The following is a 16,589-nucleotide window of genomic DNA, read 5'->3' on the forward strand; positions in this document are numbered from 1 at the left end:
TATATTTTCGATTCGAGGAATCTGATAAAAAGGATAGACCTTACGTTTTTACACCAACAGCAGACCATCTTCGTACAGATTTACAGGCACTGACACGTTGCAAGGCGTATCTTTCAAGAGAAGGAGTATTTTATGGTTCAATAACGTAAAGTGTTTCTGTTCAAAAAAAAAAAATTTATGGTCTCGAGTGTTGTGAAGTGAAACGTTGGATTTACAACCCCCCCCCCTCTTTTTCGTTCCTGGAATCGTATAATTTTTAAGGAGCGTTGCTTAACACTTCTCTTTTGTATACTACTCTGTGTAACGCACGTTCCGTGCAGTGCCTGCGTAAGTTTTAAGTTTTCGCGTGAGGATCGTGTGTTTAGAGAACCCATGCGAATCGTATCAGGCTGGGTGTCGTAATTCAGTCTGAGGAATTGTTCTGGAATGTTATGTATTCTGTCTGTAGAAGGGACCGTAAATCCGTCGGAAAACAACTTCTCCCATTCATTTCTAAATAAATTCGCGACTACAATATATCGGTATATACGTGTTACTAAATGAATGTGCGTCATGCTGAATTTTTAGTTTGTTATTGTTATTTTAGGATACACAAACATGTGTTCGTGAGATTTCATATTCTATCGGAAAATTGAGAAATTTGTGCCATTGGCAGTCATTTCAAAATAGCATTAAGCCGGGTTTTCCTAGGAGCAGAACTTTTGCACCGTGGTGTAGCGTGAAAATGCTGATTGGTTAAAACCCTGAAATTCAGGCTTTTTTTACCAATGAGCGTTTTCACGCTGCGCGCGCTGTTGAAACCTGCTCCTAGGAAAACCCGGCTTTATTGCCGATCCATGATCAGCTGGACAAAAGGAACACTAATTCAGCAGCCATACTATCTAAGTAAGAATCAAAGTTACATCTTCCAGATGTAACTAATCTAAGACCAGCCGTGGATCCAAAAGCAGGATGGGGAGTAATCACCCCTCCCAAAATCCGGATAATATGGTAAAACTTGGACTGTCCCGTAAAATACGGGAGAATCCTACAATCATACACAATTGCCGTCCCCTCCTGACTCATTTCTGTGGATCCGTGACTGTGTCTAAGGTTGAATATATGATCTAGATATTTCTGAGCACTCACTTTATTTATCTAAAATCTTTCCGCTGCCTTTTTTCTAGCTCAAAGTCTTTGATAATATCTTTAAAACTAATGCTACTTACCACCATGGCCCCGGCCTCCACAAAAGGGGGGGGGGCTGACAGGGCTGTAGCCCTGGGACCCAGGACAGTTCCCATCATTTTCTGCTTTTTCACACTATAAATTAACTACAGAAGGGGCCCGTGAAAAGTCTGACCGGGGAGCCCCGCAAAAGATTCCGGCCTACGGGCCCCGCTCTATTATGTCGGGACCATGCTTACCACATTTGTGTCTATACTTAGTAGAGATGAGCCATCATATATTTTTACATACTTTAATCGAGGAAATGTACCCTCAATCAAAAAGGGTTTTTTCCGCATTATTTGCTTCTTAACTCAACGCATCTTAAATTTTCCTTTTAGTGTTTTGATACTGGCTTTGAAATTGCAATGTCAAATTTTATTGCTTTCTCCATCCCCAAATTCAACGCTTGATCTCTCTATGCTGCTTTTCTTGATCAAAAAGTCTTATGAAAAATTTGATAAAAGATTAATTTTTAAAATTATGCACAAGATAGAGACATTCATGTCAATTTTACCGCTTTTTTTGGAATTGCCAAAAGCCATGTTTTCGAACTTTTTTTTTTACGTAGACCATGGATTTACTATATAAGGTGGCCTCTGTTAATTCGCCCTTCATCTCATCAACTATTCGACGTAGAGGTAAGGTTCCAATTTGAAAAATGCTAAAAATGTGTCCAGAAACCAATCCGATTCAGTTTTGAAAATACAGTGTGTCGCAAAATAAAATAAAAATTATTTTACATGGACACTCCCATAGGCTCCTTCCCACAAGCAAGGTCGCGCATCAGGGTCGATGCTTGGTCAGCCGGGCAAGATCACATTTTGGCGCCCTTTGTAATGTTTGGTGCCCTTTCTGGTCCGGTGCCCGGCCGGACCCGCTTCTGTCTCAGCTTCTTTCCCAGCTGAATATTTCTGCCTCGGCTCCATTCGCAGCAGCTGAAGATGTCTGCCTTTGCTCTGGAACGGATCTGAGGGTGGAGGCGACAGGTAGGAACCGAATAATATTGGAAAACTTTCCTGTCCGGTAAAATACAAGACGATCCAACTAACTTGCACAATTCGCTTCTCCTACCACCAGACCAACGGTGACCCCCGTTCTGTCCCACTAGGGGATATAAGCTGGTCCGTCTCAGCCAACCAGCTGCAGGACACCCTCATACAGCTTCATCCCCCTCCCCACACACACACACACTTCCCCACTTGTACATGAAATGATACATCAATAGAAAGATGTGGGGGAACATGGACAGGTGCAGAGACACACATCGCCTGCAGGCCACGAGTGGGGCCCACGAAAATTCGCTTCTCCCGACACATCGGCCTAGATCCGCACCTGGCGGTGTCCCATACAGCCACTCAGGTCGCACGGCCAAAGAACCGGCAATAAGAACACCGATTATGGTTTCTTTTCTGAATCGTGTCCAACTCTGCTTCAACATTACAAGAGGGTGCCAAAATGCTTGCTTGACACAGCTGGCCAAACCTCTAGTTGTGGCTCCGGGTCTACGATGGTCTTAAGGTGGCCTTGATATGCAAATGGGCAATGGCAGAAAAAAGAAAGAAATCTCTGCCCATGCGGGATCTATTTTTGGAGCCTCCCGATCACGTTTCTCAGCTCAACAATTTTTTTTTTATCTTCCAATTCGGATTAGGCACCCTTTTCTAGAGAGGTGCCCCATGTGGCTACATAGGTCGCGTGGCCTCTATGGGGGCTGAAAGGCTTTAGCCTAGTTTCTTATAATTCTTGTTTTTTCATACTATAAATTCTTTATCGAGGGACCAGTGAAAAATCTATCCTCTAAGGCCCCAACAAAAATCCCAGCCTAGCGACCCCCTGCTGCAGGAGGAATCCGGAAATTTCGCACCCGACTTTTCGCCCCTGAAACGCTTCTTCCCCGGAAATTTCGCCCCTGACATTTGGCTCCTGGGATGTTTTTCCCCCGAAATTTTCGCACCTGATATTTCACCTGCCCTGAACGCATGAGCGACTGTATGAGTGACTGACTGTGTGAGTATCCATATAAGTGGATGAGTAACCAAGTGGCTGCGAAATCAGCCTTAAGAGTGAGTTAGTGACCGTACAAATGAGTGATAATGACTGACCACGTGAGCGACAATATTTATGAGCGTGGCATTGACTGTACGAGTGACGGTATGTGAGTGATTGAGTGATTGACCATATGAATAACCGAGTAGTTGACCGTACGGGTGACCGAGTGAGTGAGCGACTGAATTCTTGTATGAGTTTCCGAGTGAGTAACTGATTTATTGAGCGTATGAGTGAGTAACCAAGAGAGTGACTAAGTGATTGATCGTATGTGTGACCAAGTGATTGATCGTATGTGTGACCAAGTGATTGACCACATGAGTGACCAAGGGATTTACTGTATGAGTGACCGAGTGATTGCTTGTATGAATTCCAAAGTGAGTGACTGAGTGATTGACCTGTATCAGTGACAAAGTGATTGACCGTATCAGTGACAAAGTGATTGACCGTATCAGTGACAAAGTGATTAACCACATGAGTGAACGAGTGCTTTACTGCATGAGTGATTAACCACATGAGTGACCGAGTGATTTACTGCATGAGTGACCAAGTGAGTAACCGAATGATTGACCATGTAAGTGTCAAAGTGTGTGAGCGAGTGATTGACCATATGTATAATTGTATGATTCACCAAGTGAGTGACTGTAAGAGTGACCAAGTGATTGACCATATGAATGATTGTATGAGTGACGAGGTGAGTGACGGTATGAGTGTCCAAGGGAGTTACTGAGAGATTGACCATATGGGTGACCGAATGAGTGACCGAGTGATTGTTTATTTGAGTTTCCAAGTGAGTGATGTGGTTCACTGTATGAGTGATATAGTGAGTGACCATATGAGTGATGTAGTGAGTGACCATATGAGTGATGTAGTGAGTGACCATATGAGTGATGTGGTGAGTGACCATATGAGTGACCGTAATAATGACCAAGTGAGTGGCCAAGCAAGTGCACGTTTGAGTGACCGTATGATTGACCGGGTGAGTGTCTGCAAAGATTATCCCCCTCCCCTCTTCTAGGTGGTTATGTAGTACTTTAATGGGCTCTAAAATTTTGAAATTTGCTGTGAAGCATAAAATAATTGTTTCCAAATTTACGTTGCAACGAAATTTTTCGACATAAGCTGTAAAACAACACTCCTAAAGAAAAGCATTAAAATCCCCCCCAAACTACCCCTTCCCCGTCATGCTTAATACGTACGCCAATGCATTTATGTTTTGTGGTCGGCTGAAGTTGGTTTTCTGTGGTTCCCAACTTCAAGGCGCAAATGCGAGCCGATCTCCCCGTTAAAAAGTCTCGCCACAGAGAGCAACAGTCCTACAACGGTAAATCATTCAACCATAACACTTCACTCATAGTTAGAAAAAACTGGGGGCAGATGACAGCACTACACATAACAAGCATTACACAGTAACAAACTTTACGTCAGGTTGCACTACACATACACGCACATTCACGCATGTACCGATTCGTTGGGGGGTTCCGCGAGGGGGGGGGTGCATGTGTGGTGTAGCAGTAGTAGGTAGGGCCTCCAAAAAATGGCTCGGGGATCCATGATGTTCTTAAGTCAGCCACCTCGTTGGGCAATTTGCCTGTTGTGGCGTTGTATTTGTATTTTTATTTGAAAGCAAAAGACATTATATTATGCTTTGTGCAAATTTCTGCCGCATACTCACCTAACATTTACCAAAGGGACGACATTTCGGGTTTGAAATGAGATATCCGGTCCAACTCACGTAGTCGCGCACTTAGTCACTCATACGGTCACTTGTACCATTCATATATCCTTTCATACAGTCAGGGCAGGCGAAATATCAGGGAAAATGTTCACCTCACTTGATTACTAATAGGGTCACTCAATTGGTCACTCACCGGGTCGCTCATATGAAAAGGGCAGGTGAATTGTCAGGGGTGAAATTTGCAAAACAAAGGACCTCCACACAAGCAGATGACAGGTAAGATCGTAAAAAGTGCATTTTTCCAGGCTCCACTTTATAGTAATGTGCTGCCATCTAATGGCAAATTCAAAAGCGACTCATGAGGTGATGAGGAAGTTTAAATTAAAAAAACTATATTCTTTATTCCACTCAGTTCCTTGTAAACAGAGCTCATAAACTGAACTGGAAGTTTAAACTGAAAGTTCGGTTATTTTATTAGAGCATAAGTAGGCATCCAAAACGAAGAACCTCTTAATGAGCAGACGACAGACGATTTGTTCTGTTCCCTACAAGCTAAGCTCACAAACAGAACTGGAAGTTCGAATTGCCAGTTCAGTAATTTTTTCAGGACACAAGGAGACGTCCAAAACAAGTAACCTGGAGAGAAGCAGACGACAGAGATTCTGAGGATTGCATCGAGCATATATTACCGAAACGTCGGGTCCTCGCTTACATCGAGATTATATTACCGGAACTTATATTACTGGAGGGAGCATCCAGCCGGCGCGATCGCAGCGACATCAAATGCAAGGAAATCACGTGACTCGGGGAAAACAAAGTTCCCGCCTGGCAATTTGTCCATAGAAATGTACAGTTCTAAATATTGGGTTTTAAAGATTAGAAAAAAAGGATCGAGAACTCATCTAAAGGTGAAAATTATTTATTTCATTAATACTGGAATCATTTCATTCATTAATTTGGAATAATTTTCCTTCATCAATTCTGGATTTTCCTTCATTAACTCTGGTATTTTCTTTCACTATTTCTTGAATTTTCTTTCACTATTTCTTGAATTTTCTTTCATTATTTCTTGAATTATTTCCTTTATTAATTATTATTTCTTTCATTGCTTCTGGAATAATTGTTTTCATCAACTATGGATTTGTATCTTTCATTAATGCTGAAATTATTTCTTTTATTAATGCTGGAATTACTTCTTTCATTGATTCTGAAATTATATCTCATTAATTCTGAAATTATATCTCATTAATTCTGAAATTATATCTCATTAATTCTGAAATTATATCTCATTAATTCTGAAATTATATCTCATTAATTCTGAAATTGTTTCTTTAATTAATTTTGGAATTATCTCTTTCTTCATTCTGGAATTATCTTTCATTAATGCTAAAATTATCTCTTTCATTAATGCTGAAATTATCTCTTTCATTAATGCTGAAATTATCTCTTTCATTAATGCTGAAATTCTCTCTTACATTAATTCTAGAATATTTTCTCTCATTAATTCTGGAATTATCTCTTTCATTGAGGCGCGGTAGCCCAGGTCGATAAGATGCTCGCCTAAAGTACCAAAGGATGTTTAGAGGTGTCGCGAGTTCGATACCCGGTTCGTCCTTGTCCGAAAACTTTCTTGATACAACAGAAACGGCGACATGACCACAGAAAAAATTGCTACCACAAGGAGTCCCCCATCGAGGGGTTAGCGCACCAACCTCTCGATGAATATAAAAAACGAAGTTATCGAATTGCAACGTATATTTGATAAAGAGATGATGAAGCGCTTTAAAAGAATGACAAAAATTCATGACTGTTCAATATCATTCGAGGCACGATGAAGTGTCAGCACGTGGACCCACGCTAATTATTATTAATAATTTATGAATTTGGTGAAATTAATTTAAATGCCATCCCCTCTCAATGGATCGTGTTTCATTACGATCCGGACTATCAACGCGTTCCTGAAATAATGAAAAAAAAATTAGTGTGATAAAATGCGTTCTTTTTCTGAAAAAAAATTTCCCCTTCAAGATTTAAGTTCGTAACTCGAAAAGTTTGTAAATCGGGAAGCAACTACATAAATTTTTTTCAGAGCGGGCCGCAAAAATTTTTTCGTTGCATTGGGCCGCGAAATTCTCCTAAGCCCGGGCCTGTCTCCGATTTTGAATTTAAATATCTCAGGGAATAATGCAATTAAAAACATGTAATTAGTTTGTTGCGGGGTCAGAAGAGAAAGCGCAACAAGTGTTTAATTGGATGTTAGAGGACGGGGAGGGGGAATCGTATGAAAATTTACATTTTTTATTTTGTGTACACTGTATTTTCATCCCCAAAACTTGTTCAGGGTGATTTCTGGTCCCATTTTGAGAATTTTTGAAATTAGAACCACTACGACGAACGGTTGATGAGATAAAGGCTGTAACGACACTCTAAGGACAAACCATTGAATCTTAGAATGGCCATAATATTACCAATAGGTACGGCCGCAAGTAGTTGGGGGAGGGAGCAGGTGGGTCTGGTGTCCCGGGCGCATCACAAAAGGGGGCGCAAATTTCACCATTCAACCTATTCTTCAGCATTACGAGGGGGTGCCTAAATGAGTGGTTGCCCGGCTAACCAAGTATCCAGTTGCGGCCCTGGCTGTAGGTATCTTATTTCTGACGAATCACCCTTTGATACATTCTTAAGTTTGTAATTTAGATGCCTTTCACACAGAGCGGACGCGGAAGAAGTTTTAACAATTGGAATATACTGCGCCTTTCAGACGAGCCGAAAAATCTCCGCACCTAGGAAATGTTCATGCGGGTCCGGACGTCGTCCGCATGCGTCAAAACCTAAGTGCGGGCTCCGCATCCGCACATAGAAGTTTTGACAATAAGTTTATTCGGAGCTATTCACACGATGCGGATGCGGAGCGAATTCGTCCGCATCTTTGGCTACTTTTTAACGGAATTTTGCACGGAATTTGTTTAATTATTTTGCCATAAATACCCTTAAAAACACCATATGAGGGTCCCTGTTCATCAATATGATGTACCCTCATATACGTCACCTCGAATGCAACCGATAAATTTATTAGTTGCTTTTTTTAAAAGAATTATTATAAAATTTTTATACTGTAATCCGGACTTAAGGCCGGGATTATACTATAAAGTTTTATAAAATAACTTTTATAAAAGTTGAAAAATTCAACCAATAGGCGCATCGGTTGCTGCATTCAAGCAAATGCAACCGGTGATCTTATTGGTTGAATTTTTCACGTTTTATCAAAGGGCTTTTACAAAACTTTTATAGTGTAATCCCGGCTAAGGCTGGTATTGCACTATAAAACTCTGATAAAAATAATTTTATAAAACTTGAAAAATGTAACCAATAAACGCATCTGTTATATTCGAGCGAAATTAACTGATCCGCCTATTGGTTGCATTTTTCAAGTTTTATAAAGGAACTTTGATAAAACTTTTATAGTGTAATCCCGGCCTAAGACAGAATAGTGATGTGAATATTTCTAAGCTCAGACATTTTGAAAGTCTCCACCCGTCCCCTTTTTTTCTACTTGCAAATTCTTTGATATCTCCTGAATTTTTTTTTTTTTTTTTTTGGAACATCGAATGTTTTGGATGTTTTTGGATTGGATTTTTCTTTCATATTTTTCCGAAAAGACAGATTTTTTTTCAATATCTTTTGAAAATATTTTAAGACATTTTCTCCCATCGACTACTTGTGAGGATCGGAAAGAAGACATCTTTAGACCCATATTCTATGGGGTTCTAGACTAAACCATCAAAGAATGCCTCTAGGCTGCCTATGGGCGCTGAATTGGTGAAGGAGAAAAATAATTACAAAAATTGCGAAAAAATAGTTTTTATGCACGAATTTCAACCTTCAGTGCTCGTGTGAAAGTGTATGCGGACCCGCATCCGCGCCGTGTGAAAGGGGCCTTACACCTGGTGGCATTTGTTTCACTTCTATAGATCAAACTACACAGTTGATACACCAATGACCCACAAAAATCATGTCCTTATTCTGTAGAACTTGGTTTACTGCATGGGCCAATCTGGGCACTTCTTGCACCGGGGTGTCAAGTGACAATTAGATCTGGTTCCGATTTTCAAGAGTAAATATGCAAATAGGTAGGTAGGTAGGAATATTTAGCTAGGTAATAGTGCCTCTCTCAGAAAAATCGCTTCGTATGTGGGCGTAGGATAATAATAAGACAGCCCTGAGCGTACTTTATGAAAATTGTGAAAAGCTAATCGGAAAACTCAGCAATAATATGAAGTCTAGTTTGCAATATTATTAGTTTCTCGTCTTTTGTGCCATCCTTGTGATAATGATCTTCAACTAGTTATAATACAATCAAGTGTTCTTAAAATTTTAGGATCTTCTATTGGATGATCGATGTTGAAAAAAAAAATTTGCATTAAAAAAAAACCCATTTGATATCTTTTTGTGGTGCCCCTTTGGTAGTGATGCCCTAAGCACGTGCTTATTTTGTTTAATGTTTAATCCGGCCCTGTGTACTCACTCTTGTCCGCACACAAGGCTTGAGCTTATATTTCCAATTTAAATATACGAAATCAAGTCTTTCTTGATTTCGTATATTTAAATTGGAGGAACGCATGTGTCGTGGGATCGAAGTGTTCAAAATTTTCAACGGGATGGTCAGGATGGACCACGAGTTATTAATGCGCCGTCAGTCAACCGCTTCGACAATAGGACACTAGTATCTATTGGTATGGTTCCCAACTTCAAGGCGCGAATGCTACAGCCGATCTGCCCGTTAAAAAGTCTCGCCGCCGAGAGCAACCTACAACCGTATATTATTCAATGATTTCACTTCACGCATAGTTAGAAAACATAAATGGCAGGTGGCAGCACTACACATAAGAAACATTACACCGAAACAAATTTCACCGAAAGTTCACTATACGTACACTTTCCAATATCTACCAATTCATTAGAAGGTCCGCAGAGGAATATGGTCGAGGTGCAAGTCTGGTTCAGTAGTATCTATTGGTAAGGGGGCAATTCAAGATTGAGGTGTCATAGGCAGTTTTTCTTCTAATAAGGTTTTGGATAAATTGAAAATGGCATAACTCTGGCGGTCGTTAGTTTAAGTACGATAATCACGTTGGGATAAATCTAGAAGTTACCTTATTATTATCTGGTGGATTTCCTTAAATAAGATAACCATAACCCTTTTCATGGGCAGTGTATATGTTTTTGCGATATAAGTTGATTGTGATATTAAGCTGGTGTATTTTGGTTATAATCGGCATCCATATTCTTTATGGGCATAATTTTTCCATCGATCTCGTTGGGCGATTTGCCAGTTGTGGCCTTATTTGCATTTGTACATTCGATAACACATCCGTAAACTTATATATATTTTTTTATTCGCAGGTTAATGTAACCCCACGGAAATCGGAAAGGATACGTTAAACACTGACCGGTTGGTGATTAAATACCAGAAGTGGCCAGTTGGCAAGTAAGTACCATATATATGTATCAAACATCAATAGCTAATAATCGTCAAGATAAGTACATTTTTGGTATTATTCCTGATTTTAAAATCGATAAAAAAAAAACACTCGGAACAAACAATTCATTATAAATAATTAATTTTTAAGAGCTCCAAATCAAGTTGTTTTTAATCTAAAATACATTTACGATAATAGAAAGAATTTCAGATAAAAACAAAAATGCAATATTAAATAAGTTGTGTATGTGTTTGACAGAAGTTTTAAGAAGCAAAAGCCAATCTCGAGATTCTATTTTATTCTGTTGTGTTTTTCTCTCTCTTTTCAAAGGAATGCAATTGGGAGAATCTTTTCTATTCTTTTTCATCCTTTTTTCTTTTTCTTTTTTTGAAAAAATAATAATAATAAATAAATATTTCTTTTACATTTTTTCTCTTTTAAGAGATAAACGTTCTCTAAAAATCGTTATTCTGGAAAAAAAATCCTATTTCTTTTCTCAGTAATATTAGAGACTGACGGGAAGAGAAAAAAAAAGGAGGAGAGGAAACATTCTTTTTAAGACTTTTAGATTCCCTAAAGATGTCTTGGATTTAATATTTTAATCTCCTGATTGATTTTGGGTATTTAACTTTTAGTAGAAAAGAGATTATAACAATTTTATTCTTTGCTTGATCCTCTCGAAAACGATGAAAAATTTATTCGTTCCTTAATTTTTAATGATACGGATTCCAATTTTCTTTCCCTTTTTTTGGATAATTTTTGTAATATCGTAAAAGATATTATGTATTAAAGTTGTTGTTTTTTTTTTTATGGTATTGGGAATCGCTTGAATTGGGTTTTTGTACAGTTCTGATGAATAATTATTTGGAAGGATATAAATGATAAGCTTTTTATATATATACATATATATATATAGTTATATTCTTATGTAATTTATTATAATTATTTATGCATATGATCTTTTTTTTGTTTTTTAAAAAAAAAACTTTTCTTTTATGAATGAATTTACTTTTTTTTAGAAAATTGAATGGTTTTGGATTGATTATAATTTTGTGCTTGTCCGATTAATCGGGTCGTTAATCGATTAATTGTTGATCGCAGTTAAGAAATTTTAGTTGAGTTTATCGACTCAATCAATCCGATTAGGATGAAATTTTTATTAAAAAGTTTATAATTTAACTTGATTTGTTCAACTAAGCCAATTAGATGTCTTGTGAATTATATTTCTATGCATAACATTTCAGATAAGGATGGGTCCGATTAATCAGGTTGGTAAATCGATCAAATGTTAATCACAGTTAAAAATTTAAGTAGCGTTAATCGGCCCGATCAATTCGATTAAATTTTTTATTAAAAGCTCATATAATGTAACTTTGTTTATTCAATTAAACCGATTAGATGTCTTGGAATTATGTTCCAACACATGTCATTTCAGATAAGGGCCCATATTTATAATTATTTGGATAGATATTTTGATCAAATTTTATGGATTCAACGAAAACTGGTGTTTATTTTAGTTTTTAATCGGGTTTGGTGGAAGTTTTAGAAGACAAGATCAAAATTTATTGTCCCCACTGTAAATAGCATTTTTCTTATTTGGAAAACATCAGCTCCTTTTCCCCACAAGTACCATTTCAAGGAGAAAACTAAAAGAATATACGAAAATCGAAAATAGTTTCAGATCAGTTAAAATAACTGATTTTAAAATAGACAAGATCTTAGTCAAGAAACTTCAGGATTTGACGATTAAACCACCATATTAAACTGCTTCACGCTAGCGGCTTTTGTTTCTTCATCATATTTCTATATTTGTTTATATCACATCCATTCAATAGGTAAATGCGCAAAATGAATAGCATCTACGTGCGTTTTTCGGGCGCTCTTTTCGGGTACGCATATTTTCAAATGTTTATCATTTGAAAATATTCGATTAATCAGACGATTAATAGACAAAAAAAAATTTGATTAATCTGTTAAAAATTTCAATTTATTCCCAGCCCTAATTATAATCCGAAATTCTGACTAATATGAAATTAATGTAATCAGGCATCATCAACCTGTTACTATTTTTATGATATACTATTGAAAAAATTCCAAAAATATTTAAAACCTGTATGAGATAAAATTGTATAAATTAACTTATTTAAAATCTGTATGAAAATTTGGAGAACTAAATATTTTTAGAGAAATTTCTTGAATTCGTTATTTTCTCATTATTGCCCAATTTCAAACTGGCAAGCATTGACATTAACAGAGCTATGTCCTCTAGGGCAAGAGCCGGGTTTTGAGCCCCGGCTTTTCAGATCTGGAATTTTCCTTATTTTGAAAAGGCATGATTTAGATCAGTGTTTCTCAATTTTTCTAAACCTTAATAACCAGTAAAATATGTGAAACAGTTCGACGGGCCTCTAATTTACGGCATAATTGAAGTGGCCATATGCTATGGATTTTAGGGGACATTCCTTATGCATTTCGATTTATACCATTATCCCTTTTTTTTTCAACAAAGATAATTTGAATTTGTAATTTTTACTAAAATCGTGAATGAATATAGTTTTCATATGTTATACAATTACGGTTGTAAATATTATTTAAATATTCATCTCACATGTTTGTCATGTTAAACGTTTTTTTTCATGAATTACATTTCAATTAGCTCCCAGTTTTTGTTGGTAGCTAGCTCTTCATTCTCCGCTGACTTGTAATTTTCCGCCAAACTTGGTTTGTTTAAGTTTTGCCGACTTATGAAAACGTTTTTTTATGGCAATTGGTGATGTATATCAGATCACTGTTTCTCGCATTTGTCTCAATGAAACATCTCAATACCTAGTCATATGAAAAAATTGGTTTTTTTCTTTTGAAATACATTTTTTTATTGTCGTTTATTGCGATTTGTTGCACTCTTTTATTTCCTCACGCTTCAGCAATTTTAGCAATAATTAGCAAATTTTTCGTAAATTGCATTTTTTTTTACTACTACTGTATTAGCAATACATAGGATCGCAAGGTGACCGCATCTTTCTCGATGATATATGATTATCCCAAAAGTGTAAAGGTGCAATTTATATTCCAAACCCATACGGATATTGCTAATATCAATTAAAGAGTAAAAATAATTTTTCATCCCCAGTTTGAATTAAACTTATTCAAGTCTGCCTGTGGACTACCTGCGCCATCGTTGCGAACCATAGGTTAGGAAGCACTAACTTAAGATTCCGAATAAACTTATAGAAATTTAAATTTAAGATTCTTTTCAGAAATAATTCCCTTGCTTTAACCGATTTTCAGATGATTCATGATAGGATATTTAAAATTTTTCGCAATTGCAAGTTACCTCCAAGGCTAACGGTTTGAGAATAAGCTATTGGAAAATATAATAAAAGTAGACACCCTATATATAAAACATATGCTTCTCCAGTTTCCTCGTATATGGCGGATTTATATTTTTCCACGGCGGCGACCACGACTTTCATCTTGTATAGTATAACGATGGCATTTGGCCTCCCAATGAGACCTCCCTTTTATTTTTTTTTCTCCCGAGGTGCACCCACGCTTAATGGAATATACTGCAACAACATACCCTCAGTAGTAGAAGATGACGACGGCGAGCGAGGGGAACGAATCCATTTGATGCATCTCTGCGTAATCGACCGACAGATGTCGCTCTTCCCTCTTAGCTTTTAGGACAAGATTCTCTTACTTTTCTTTCCATTTTATTTTGCGTTCGGAGTCTTCTTCTCTTCTTGCGCTCATCTTTGAAAGATCACTTGGGATTAAGCCAGGGGAAGAAAAAAAACAAGATATATACGTATAAGTATTTGGTGGAATGGAAACGAAACTCGCCAAAAAGAAAGATTACTTCTTTTTGGGGTTTTTTTTTCTTATTATTATTATTTATTCTCTTACGATAGCAAAGTATAACGTGGTTATGTTCTACAACCACAGATAAGAAATAAACACATAAATTTATATGGGAGAAGAAACAAAGAATTTTCTATTTATTTTTTTCGAGGTAGAAAACAACAACTTTTTCATTCTTGTTTTCACGAAGCCGAGAAAATTGACCGTGTATTTGTTTTATCGGGCAACGTGCTACCGATGTAGGCAGTTTCCTATGTGTTATACGATGTGTTTTTTTTCTTTTGTGGAACGATTTCTGATGGGAATACTGTTCGCATCTCAATGATGTCTTTCTTGGTCTACAGTACCGTACAGTGATTCTTCTCTGTTGAGAAGTGGTATATACATAGTCTCAATGCACAACCTCTGGCCCACAGGCGTGAGTGTTCCTGCCGACGCACGAAACGTGTTACATTAGAAAAGTATCAGAGACACACACAAAAAGATAAATGCCTAAGCTGTCAATCATTTCCTCACGGAAAAAGCGTAATTCATACGCGTTATCGCCAACAATCGCCAAAAAATTGTCAAGTGAAAGTAAAGTTGTCAAATTGCAGACAAGAAAAATTTCAAAATCAAGTGAAGTTACAAATTAGTCAAAATTTTTGTTTTTTCAGAGGCAAGTTACCAATTACTGCCAACAAATTTTTAAAGGCAATTAAGTTGCCAATTACAGCCGAAAAAAATCATCAAAGGCAATAGTCACTATAATAATCTTAATTTTTGATATCGAGAGGTCCTCAAATTATTTCTCCTATTTCTCTATTTTTTTTTTTTATCTGCCAACTATCACTCCTATTTGTTGTATTTTCTTTTTGCCGGTCCTCCTATCCAGATCATGACCTGCCATTCTGTCTCAATGAATGGATATAAGCAAGTGTCAATGAATGGATATAAGCAAGTGCTCGAAGAAGATCTGGGCCATGCTGGAAGCTCAGCATGTATGTGTTGTGGGCCTGCCGTGAATTTTTTTTTTAATGTGATGCTTGTTATAGTGCTGCCATCTGCCATCAATTTTTCTAACTATGAGTGAAGTGTAATGACCGAATAATGGTACTGTTGTAGAGAGGCCTGTTGCTCTCGGTGGCGAGAATTTTTTAACGCGGAGAATGGCTCGCGTTCGCGCCTAGAAGTTGGGAATCGGAGGGGGAAACCAACTTCAACAGACCACCAATGTGGCGATGGTGGGGGATTCGAATTTTTGCCGGCTCTCATTCGTGGTATGTATTTGTTTGCAATTACTGTTCGCAAATTATTCCTCAGATTAATTTATTTTTCGCGAATTATTTCTTCTATTTGCGGTATTTTTTTTTTTTTCACCGGTCCGCAAGTTAATTATTCTATTTGTTGTGGTTTATCTTCTGCCGGTCCGCGAATTACTTTCGTCCCATTAATTTATTTTGTGCAGGTCCTAAAAAATTACTCCTTCCATTTATTTATTTTCACCGGTCGGAAAATTACTGCTCCTGTTTTTTTGCCTTTCAGAAAATTATTTCTCCTATTTGTGGCGTTTTTATTGTTTGTCGCTTTTCGCAAATTTTATTCCTTCCATGTATTTTTTTTTTTTTTTTTCATTTCTGCAAATTATTTCTCTTATTTTCGTTATGTTTCGCGTCAGTCCAAAAATTATTTCTCGTATTTGTCCTATTTTTTGCCAGTCCGCCAATTACTCGTCCCATTCATTTATTCTGTACTGGTCCTAAGATTATTACTTCCATTCATTTCTTTTCACCAGTCTCAAAATTTAAGTTTCTTACTTCTCCTGTTTAGTTATTTTTTGTCGGATCGTAGGTGTAAAAGGTTAAAGAGAGAGAGAGCACTGTTTTAGATTTCCTAAGATTGGAGGCGTCAAAAGTAAAAGTAATTAAAAGAAATGAATGGTGATTTATGAAAAAAAAATGTAGCTTGCATGCGAATAATTTCAGAGAGAATTTTAGAATAGATGCCAATATAAAATGCATGAAGCGAATTTATATGTGAATTAGACTGTTCCATGAAATGGATGGATGCAAGTGTAGTCATCATTAGATGACGGCAGTCTTATTAATGCAACGTTCTTCATTTTTTGCATATTAGCGTCATCTATTGGCAGTTTCTAAAACAATTTTAGAAATTTAAAATGTGATTCTTCTGTTCGTAAACTGAAAAGCACAGTACTAAATTGATAATAAAAAAACAAAATGTAAGTACAATTTTTTTTTTTTAATGAAATTTTGAGGTTTTAATAAACTTTTAATATATTATGAAGAAAATTTTATACGTACAAAATCACAATT

The 16,589-nt window shown here is 37.0% G+C and overlaps 1 protein-coding gene across 1 annotated transcript in view; it reads left to right on the forward strand.

Moving 5' to 3' along the window:
* The window catches only part of LOC149074998 (uncharacterized), a 174,708-nt gene that overhangs the window by 76,068 nt on the left and 82,051 nt on the right, over positions 1-16,589 (forward strand). Inside the window, exon 2 of the mRNA XM_089245978.1 lies at positions 10,337-10,421. The gene's annotated coding sequence lies outside the window, so the exon portion shown is untranslated. The remainder of the gene's footprint in view (positions 1-10,336; positions 10,422-16,589) is intronic.

Source organism: Pholcus phalangioides, unplaced genomic scaffold (assembly GCF_987345545.1).
Source record: "Pholcus phalangioides strain wild (caught in Gottingen) unplaced genomic scaffold, Ppha-v1.0 ptg000016l_1, whole genome shotgun sequence".
NCBI lineage: Eukaryota > Metazoa > Arthropoda > Arachnida > Araneae > Pholcidae > Pholcus > Pholcus phalangioides.